Source organism: Anser cygnoides, chromosome 7 (genome assembly GCF_040182565.1).
Source record: "Anser cygnoides isolate HZ-2024a breed goose chromosome 7, Taihu_goose_T2T_genome, whole genome shotgun sequence".
Lineage (NCBI taxonomy): Eukaryota > Metazoa > Chordata > Aves > Anseriformes > Anatidae > Anser > Anser cygnoides.
This window is the reverse complement of record NC_089879.1, coordinates 26,042,482-26,052,346: the sequence shown is the minus strand read 5'-3', so window position 1 is coordinate 26,052,346 and position 9,865 is coordinate 26,042,482. Positions and strand designations below refer to the sequence as shown.

The 9,865-nt window shown below is 36.9% G+C and overlaps 1 long non-coding RNA gene across 3 annotated transcripts; it reads right to left on the bottom strand.

Annotated features, from left to right (window-relative positions):
- Positions 1–267: 267 nt before the first annotated feature.
- LOC106031232 (uncharacterized) lies at positions 268–9,823 on the bottom strand. Of its 3 annotated transcripts, none has more exons than XR_010833033.1 (4): positions 9,638–9,823; positions 4,332–4,409; positions 2,637–3,235; positions 268–1,387 (listed from the first exon to the last, which is right to left on the bottom strand). It is a non-coding gene; the product is annotated as an uncharacterized lncRNA (long non-coding RNA). The 3 variants fall into 3 exon arrangements; XR_001204185.3 differs by lacking the exon at positions 268–1,387 and having other exon boundaries at positions 1,401–2,731; positions 3,104–3,235; XR_001204181.3 differs by lacking the exon at positions 268–1,387 and having other exon boundaries at positions 1,401–3,235.
- Positions 9,824–9,865: the final 42 nt, after the last annotated feature.

The following is a 9,865-nucleotide window of genomic DNA, read 5'->3' as shown; positions in this document are numbered from 1 at the left end:
CTGGGGCTGCAGCAATGCTTCCAGTCCCAGGGAGTGCAAAATTAAACTTCCATGAACAGATGCCACTATTGGCAACTCTGTCAGATTCACTTCCAAATGGTAGCTGTTGAGAATTGAACGTGCAAATGTGCGTGAAGCCTATTTGTGTTGTTTGTTGTTTGTTTGTTTTTTACAGTCAAATGTTACGTCACTGTTTGTGTAACACTCCTGACATAGAGGATTTTGTCAGGCAGTAGGTTTTCCTCTATGTTTTACAAATTGTCATAATTTTTCTCTTTGGTTCACAAAGCAAGGTTCTGCTTTTATATATTCTGATATAGGATATTCTGGATAGGATTTCACAGCTTCGATAAAAGCTAGACCTTACCAGACCCAGCACTTCTGGCAAAGCACACTGGACCTTTAAATTAATCTCAGATCACAGAACAAGGTATACATGTCTGCATTGGGTGGACATAATTTGCAGTGCATCCCAGTCTGGGTCCCCAATCACCAGGTTGAGCATCCTGGCTGATTCAGGGTTTCACACTTTGCATGGACCTGGATTTTCTTCCCACAGAAGCAAAATCAAAAAGGTTTAACTTGTGAATGGCTGAGTCTAGCCCCTGCATGGCATCAGGGCATAGACAGAATAATGTGACCAGACCCAGGACCTTAGAGTTATCCCTGGGTCCACCGGTGTATATATATAATCATGTTTGCTTAAATATTTGGACAATGCTAAGCCAAGGGACAAACAAACAAACAAACAGCTGATTTTTAAAATAACATTCTTTAAGAAAATTTCACACTGCTGTCACTTAAATCACTTAAAGAATAACTCAAGTCTTTTTTTCCTTTACAGCACATAAGCCTTTACAGACAGCACATTTCAATATTCTGACAGTCCATTTGCCTTCAACTATTATCTGTAAGTAAATTCAGTAATTAGTCTTTTCTTTCTAGTTTCAGTTGCTTTACTAATTTATTTACTTTTAATGGAAATACTGAATGGAGTTAATATATTTCACATTTGTACATTGTTATTTAATCAGACTTGTCAGAATTGTAATTGAATCCATAAGCTATAATTTAATACAATCAATAGATATTATTACTTTAAAACAGCCTGCTTACAAGGCATTACCCACTAGTACTGAGAAGCCATGTAGTATGAAATTAGCAGTACAGAAACTTACACAACAAAATTAATCATAACTATGAGCTGTAGAAATGAAACTGCAGTGCCTGCAGTTCCTGAAGCCTTTTTTTTTTTTTCATGTCTTCTTGGGATCCTCACAAAGAGAAGACACAAAGTTCTAGACTTTCATTGCTTGAGATTTAATTCTTCAAACTATCTTCTGGAATTTTCACCAGGAATATTTTTCTTGAGTAGGAAATGTAGGTTCTAAAGGTGAAAATAACCAAAGAACAAAAAGAGATTAAAATACTAATAGAGATCACTAGGTGCTCAGACAATTCAGCAAAAGCACCTTAGTGCTGTGTTCCTCCACTTGCAGTGCACCACAGACAGAAATCATCAACAATGGAGACTTTTGAGAAATGAAACTTCTAACCATAAGTTCTAATTTTGTATTCCATAGATACCAGCACAAGCAAAATGCTGACAGTACATGTGTAGTTAGCAGATCTTTTAATATTGTTTAGTGATGTATATGTAGAAGCTTAGTTTGAAACAAAGGAATTGAGCAGAAAGACCCCTGGTAAACTGACTTTGAAGAATAATCAGAGTTGCATCCATTCCATCTGTTACAGATATTTAGCTTTCCTACATTCAACATCCTCTTCTTTAATGACTCAAAACATACAAAGTATTTGATTTTACGCGTATGAAAAATTACAGTGGTTCACTGCTATTATCTATAACTGAGGTTTAATAGGAATTAAAATTAGATTATTCATTTAGAAAGAATAACTGAAACCTGTTAATGGTACAAATGGATATCATGTTTAAGTACAAATTTGTATTTCAGGTTTAAGCCAAGCACAGATCAACAGAAATATTTTGTCTTGCGGGGATTGTTGCATAATTGCTCACTATTATTGCATTTAAGCTCTTTTCTAAAGTAACTGGTAATATGGAGGTTCCACCAAAAATCAGTATATTGCTTTAGATGCACTTACTGGTTTTACCCAATATCATAATGCCTCTGTTTGTGTACTGACAATGAGGAAAACAGCTGGTAAAACTCAGTAAAATCATAGCTTTTAATTAACTATTAAACAGGCTCTATATATACTATAGAAAAAAATCTATCAATCTGGAAAAACATGGTGAAATTACAAATACAAATATTTTATTCTAACATTTGAATCATACAAAAGACAGTAAGTTTGAATTAAATCAGAGTTTCCATACTTCCATAAGAATCTGTGCTCAGAATAGGGACGAAAGCCAAGCAATGCAGAATTGGAGCCATAAGCATATTTTATTTTCACATAGGTGGTAAATATGTTACTCTATCTGTATTTACAGCATGGCAGATGCATTTTGAAAGCCAGATCTAATTAATAGTCACACCATGAGAGCTTTTGGGGCCCATAAAGTAACGTTTTCATATGATATTTAGCATACTCGGTTTATGAAAACATAACCATTTACATGCAACATGAGAGGTATTTCCATATGCACTTACATCGTTTCCATTTCCACAAACATGTCTTAAACCTGTATATAAAACAGTAGCAAGAAGAGGCATAGAACATGCTTTTTGTGTAAAACTGTATAAATCTGATAGAAATGCAAAAATACGTTAAGGAAAAAGGCCCTGATCTAGTAGTGTACTTTACACATGACTATACTGTTTACTTAAAGGTAAGAATGCAGCTAAAAAATTGACTGCATAGATATCTACAACAATGTTCAGTGATACCGTTTGATAATCCTGTAACAATGAACTCGAAACTTCATTAAAAACATAAGTACAACTATTAGCACCTTTCTAAAAAGCTTACTGAACATATGAGAAGAAAGCTAAAGGAAAAAGCAGACTATATATAGTTTATTAATGTTTTAAAGAGTTACATGAACGCTTTTGACCCTTTTTTCTGTAATAAATGTAACAATGAGCTTTTGCTTAATAAATAAATAAGCTTGTGATACCAATTAATTCCACAGAAGCTGCCAGCAGCTGTTGCAACCAGTTTTGTCACTGACAAATTTTAAATGATGAAAAGTTCGGTATGTCATAAACAGGTCCCTAAGTAGTCTTGGTCCTCCACTTCTTCGCATCTTCTAGTTGCAGTTCAGTCCCAGAAAAAAAAAAAAAAAGAAAAAAAAAAAAGTATTCACAAAATTCTACAGCTATCCATGGCAGAAAAAGAAAACAGTAAAATAACATTAAAAAGAAGTTTTTATTTAGTGTTGTCTATGAGACAGACATATCAGTACTCACTATTAATATCTGATGTAAACCAGAGGAGGAGAAGCCAGGGCAGAACTCTGACTTTGAGTAACAAAGGTAGTAAAAATGTCTAGAAACATTACTGTCTCTCCAATCAATAATTAATGTCTTAATCTCAGTAAAGGGAAGGGTTTTTAATCTTCTCTTTATCCAGATAAAGATCTACAATATCCATTAAATAACTTTTTGATTTAAGACAGCGGGATTCCATTCAACATTTCGTGTGTCACTGCGTGATTACTAGATCAGATTGTGTCATGTCTTAAGCATGTCAGCTGATTAACAATGCTCTTGCATTATATTACACTAGAAACAGCATTTCAGATATTCTTAGAAATAGATCCTGGGGTTATAAATGTGGCATAAAGCAAGTAAGGCAAAGCAAGTAAATTGCTTCACAAACTGGCAATCTTCTAATGTGAAATTTTAGTGTATCTGTGTCAGAATGTTTTCAACCAAACGTAAGAAAAGTGGACGAACGTTGATCTTGCCCTGGGAAAGAGAGGGAAGCCACAAAACAAGGAAACACAGTGCTAAATCAGAGAAACCTTAAACATCCCCAAAATGAAGCCACTGTTGATTCTGTACCTGAAACAAATCCATTCTTAGTTATGCAGAATGGGAAGTTGTAGCCATACAGGCTTTTCTGAAGTAATTTGTTTGTAAATTTTCCTGGTTGTATAGTTTAGGCATTCAGCTTTGTTACTTGATCTACAAAGCTGATAGATGGAATGGGTTTACAGAAGATGAAATAAGTATGTGGCATTATTTTTGTTATTCATTATTTTCAGGAATAAAACATGAAACAAGATTTAGTCTAGTGGTGCTAGCACTATCGGTTGTAATATGCTATTTGCATTGGATTCATTAATTCACTTGCATTCTTCAAAGGAGATGTAAAATTTACTTTTGAATATTTTAACTTACACGTAAGCACTAAGTTGCTGTTCCACTCACACTGCTGCGAATGTTTCTTAGCAGGCAGAATCTAATTTATTTTTTCTGCTGCAAACATCAGAGGCAGAACATTAATAGCTTTTAATAAAAGAATTGCATTTGGAAAGTCTGGCTCACTAATAGGAATAAATGTTGAAACTATTCCATTTGTAAAGCAGATAGATTGATTAAGTAAAAGGGCACAGAGCAAATGAATGAGAAGGCATGGAATAGGTATTACCAAATGAACATTGCATTTGAGGTCAAAAAAGAAAGAAAAGTTAAACATTTTTACAAAGTTAAAGTGCTTAGGGCTCAGTCCTATGTTTGTAAAGACAACAGTAATACAGAAATTATGTAATACTAAAGAATACCTTTGGATACTGATTATCAATTACATATTTTTCCTACTTTTTTTTTAATGAACTGTCCATATTCTTGTGAAAAAATTTGCAGTATTTATGCTCTTTACTTATTGAAGTTAAAGACATGAAAAAATATGGGCAAACCTATCTTGTTACACTTATTTTATGTAAGTCCTTAAACATCTTTTTCTCTCTCCATTATCAATTCCAATGTCCAGTTCTTGCTAGTTTTAACTGACTGAAGAAATAAGAATTTTAAGATTCCTTTGTGAGAAAAACTTACTTTCCAAAATACACTTATCCACTGGGAAATTTTACATGTTATCCTATGTTCATATCATATATCCTATGTACTTGTTAAATCTTCAGTAAAAGCCCATGAGATATACTAAAGTTTTTTTAGTGTTTACTTCACATTTAGTGCTAACCTGAAGAATAAAATCCAAGTAGTAATGGTTTTAGTTTAGCTTGCGTTCCCAAAACAAGTATTTTAAAATCGCATTTCCAGTTCATGAAAACATTCTTAATAACACAATCCTTCCTGAAGGCTGTAATATTTTTCCTATTTAAAAACAGATACCATAGGTTCAAAAAATCTAAAATTATAGAACAGTATATTTATAAAGCACTGTTAACTTCATGAGTTCTGATAGTGAGCTGAATAAGTGGCAGTATCATTGTATGCAAATTAACTATCTGTATGCGTAAAATTACTGTTACTTTTCATCGATAACATATAAAATGCTTTCATTAAGCCTTTAGTCTCAAACCTAGGCATTTTCAGGGCCCCTCAGTTGATACTGGAGTGTATTTCTCAGGAATTGCTCATACCATTCTAAAATAGATGAACTTAATCACCCGCCAAGGGCAAGGATCTCCCTCTCTCTAATGTCTAGAAAGTGACCCAAGGAGCCGGCTATGGCATCCAGAAGTCAAGTGCCTACTTGAATGCTAGGGAAGCTTAATCCCACTCACTCAGTTTTCTTTTGACCTCTCTCTTCTTATATTGCATAAGCCTCTTGAAGATAGATATTTTGGACTTCAAGATCTTTAAAATAAGATCGTGTACAATAGGTAACGTGCTTTATTAATTAAGCACCCACATCTGGGGAAACTCGCCAGCATTTGGTAAGCTACCTGTTTATTAGTTTACGAATTTGTTTCAGGATTTTACTTCAGGGTTATACCTGGAGGTTTTAATTATTTTTTTAGATATTAAGTTTTACTATCTCAAAGTATCTAGGTCTTAACATGTAATGGTATTTTTAATTGAGGCTTTGTTTAGAATAGTTTATTGATTTGTTTTGTAGCAAGATCTCCTTCTCTCTTGGCGATAATTGTGGCTTTGTATCAAAGTGCTAGAATTCAAGTAGCACCCTGAAAATACTGTTCTTCCCTGATACATTTTTGACCATTGTTCATCTACACAGATTATATAGAGGTGCTTAAGCCTGCTCCTTCTGCCTGTAGTACCTGCAGCACATCTTATCTGCTGTGCTACTTGCAGCTTGCAGAAAGAACACTGGAGGTCACTCTAGCTCAAGCGACAACTGGAGAGAGGATGATTTTCAAGATTAAATTGTATATAGTTGGTTAAATACAACACTGTGTGTGGCATTTACACCAGTCAGCCAACTCTTGTGATTATGTTTTACTGAGATTACACTTTTAACTCAAGTCCTGGATTCATGTGAATCCAAACCACTTACAACAGGCATTTAAAGAAAAAATAAATTTCTTATTTTGTCCTGCTAGGAAGTAGAGGCTCCTAAATTCAAAATATAAAAGTTATACATTACAAATTGTCAGCCACAAAGGACACTGAATATATTTCCAAGTTTCAGTGTCTTAGAATACCACATGTATGTTTGAGATGTCTGAGTCACCATTCATTGTAGCCTACCAAAAGCCTCTGGGACTGGAATGGTTAGACTATGGTGTTTTCACCTTTCAAGGAAGGCTTGCATAAGCGAGTGAGTCACTTACATAAGCAACTTGAGTCATAAGTCACTCGAGTGAGGCTGCAATCAACTGCTCCTCAAGCTCTAGGTCCAAACCCTCAAACGTGAGTGGTCTTGGAAACACACTGGCTTATGTCTATGTAGCTGTCAGCTGTGCAGGGGTTTCCAGGTGGATCGTTTGTGAGCAGTCTTTACGTCACCACACAGAATTTAACTATACAGTTCTCCCAAGGATACGGTCTTGCCATTTATCAGTTTAGACTGGTAACCTTGGTTTTGGTATCAAATAAATTTGGTTTAAGGAAGCAGCTTGGATTTGCTGCTAGTAGGTAGTGGGGGCATTTACATCAAATCCTAAGTCTGAGTTTGGCTCTGCAGACATACTAAGTTAATCTCTATAGCCAGCCCACTCTTTCTTATAAGACATATAATTGTCTTTCCAACATAATTTTCAGTAAATTTAAAACATATGTCTTGACAAGGAGATCAAATAGAAACTCCAAAATACGGTTGCATAATTTAATATCAATGCCAGTTAACCTAATTGCTGAGATGCAAGAATTGTGCTGTTATAGTTTGGGGCAGTTATTAGAACAGAGGTAAAACAATGTGAGAGTTGTGGCGATGTGATTATTTGCATATTGCAGACATTAATGATACCATTCACATTAATTTTGCTTCTGTCAAACCTACATAAAATATTAATAAACATACTGAATTTTGATTCTCTTGAACATTTTCCTTATGCAGCTCAAAAATCTCTCTGTGGATAGGTAATAACTTCCATATTTGTTTATGCTTACAAAAGAGTAATTCTAGAACATAGTAACTATCAAGAATTCTTAACTGAAGACATGAATTCTAACACTTCAGTCAAGAAAAGGGTTAAGAAAAACCCTTCTTCAATAAAATACAGGAAAAAAAATCTAGAGTTCTCGAAAGCTAGTGTGATTTTTTACGAAGTAGTTCTTCAGTAGAATTAAATGCAAGAATTGTTTCTGCAGTCTAAAACCAATACAATTTTAATTTAGATTCTGAGAATGTTGACTCCCATCAGTACAATGGATTTTTTTCATTTTCCTTCAATGGGAATAACAAAACAAACCATCTGGAAAAGCAGGGTAGGACAATTTTATATTTCATTTAGGTAAGAGAATTTGTCCTCTTGTAGTCCTTAAACACTGGGTAAAATTAAAAATACAGAGCATTTTAAAGTCTTGTATTATGATTTCTGGGTAAAATAAAGTAATACTTCTGTACAGCTAACATACAAGACTCAGGTGGCCACCTGCTCCCATCAGCTATCTATTGCACAGATCTCTTAAGTCATTCAACAACCTTAAGTTGCTGAGGCTTTCATTCATGACCAGAATAGAACCAACTAATTTATGTCCCAGTCGTTGCCCTTTACTCATTCTAGAAATGTCCTGTTCAGAAGATCAAGATCTTGTGTAATCCCCCAGACTTTGTAAATATCCGTCAGTTCAGTCAAAGCTTCAAATGGCCTGCTGGATGACTGCATATCTCAGCGCTAAACATCACGCATGTGCCGAGTCTAAATCAAGTAGCTAATTTCCAGAAATTAAAGGGGGTGGCTACAAGAAAGCTGGGGAGAAACTGTTTATCAGGGGGTATTGTGATAGGACAAGGGGTAACAATTTTAATCTAAAAGAGGGGAGATCTACATTAGACATAAGGAAGAATTTCTTCACTCAGAGGGTGGTGAGGCACTGGCACAGGCTGCCCAGAGAAGCTGTGGATGCCCCATCCCTGGGGGTGTTCAAGGCTAGGCTGGATGGGGCTTTGGGAAGCCTGGGCTGGTGGGAGGGGGCCCTGCTCATGGCAGTAATCTATTTTCTGTAAAAAAAGTAAAACTGCAGCAGATCCATGAATGAAGAAGTAAACAGCTTTGTTCCTTGTCCTCAAATTAATAAAAACAAGGAAATAAAATTTGTACTAAAAGCCCCAACAAGACTTTTCTGGCATTTTCACCTTTCAAATACTTGTTTCTCCACCAACATGATCCCTGACTGTCCACTTCTGTTTATTTTCTTTACTAAGTTCCCCTTGGCTATACGAAGCCATACTGAAGGCACCACTTTGCCTCACCCTGCTCTTCATCCGTTTGGTATTTGCTGAGCAATTGTTTACATAAGAATTTGGCATAATCATGTTTTGCACCTTCATGTCTATGTAACCAGGTACAAGTTATGGGCTTATGAAGACAGTATCTTATCAGGCGTAATGCAGCCTGTGGGGGCCTTACTCTAACATACAAAACTACATGGACGTCAGGAAAACATCACGTTAAACAACTAGCAATTTAAACAAAGAATATTATGATGCTGAACTAATGAGTTGGATAGGGGGATACAAAGCAGGATAATAGAACCATTTTATATGATTGTGCTTTTAAAATATTCCTCATCATCTAGAGCATTAAAAAGCACAAGCAGAAATTCAGAATGAAGCTTAGGATCTTATTTTTAACTAGATCCACAACAACACAAAGAGACGTGGGAGAGAATGAAGAAATACGCAGATAGTACCAGTGGCATTGAACCTTCTACAGTTACATGCAGGAAAACAAACAACCCCTAACACGTAGTACTGCATTTCTGTACCAGACCAGCCTTCCACCGCCTGCTCTCGGGGGCGGTCAGAGGTCTGTTAGCCCTACAGGCCTGCACCCAGCTGCAGAACCACCCGTTTCTGCCGAAGCCCCATGACCACCTGTTCCAGTTCCCCGTGGGAGCCAAAGCCCACCTCTCCGCTGGCTGTCACGGTGGGACCGAGCAGCACCCCGGTACCTGACAGCGGCCCAAACCGAACCGAACTCATTGCTAACACCGGGTGCGTAAGACAAGCACTACAGATTTTTAGCCATATTAACTTAAAACGATAAAGAGAATCGAGTAAGCGTTGCAGAAGTAAAACAAGACGAGTGCTTTATGTGACATTACAGCCCCACCTGTGCTTCCTAACGCCCCTCTCTCCTTTCCCCAGCTCAGGCTGAAGAGAAGCCCTAAAACTAGCTCGCCGAGCCTGCGTTCAGCTCTTCGTAAGCCTCCCTCAGCGCCCCGGGCCGCGCCGGCCAGACACCGGGGCGCGCCCCGCGGCCCCGCTGGAGGCTCGGGGCACCGCGGGCGCCCCCTGCCCGCCGCGGCTTCGCCCCGTCAGCCCCGCCCGCCCCTTCCCG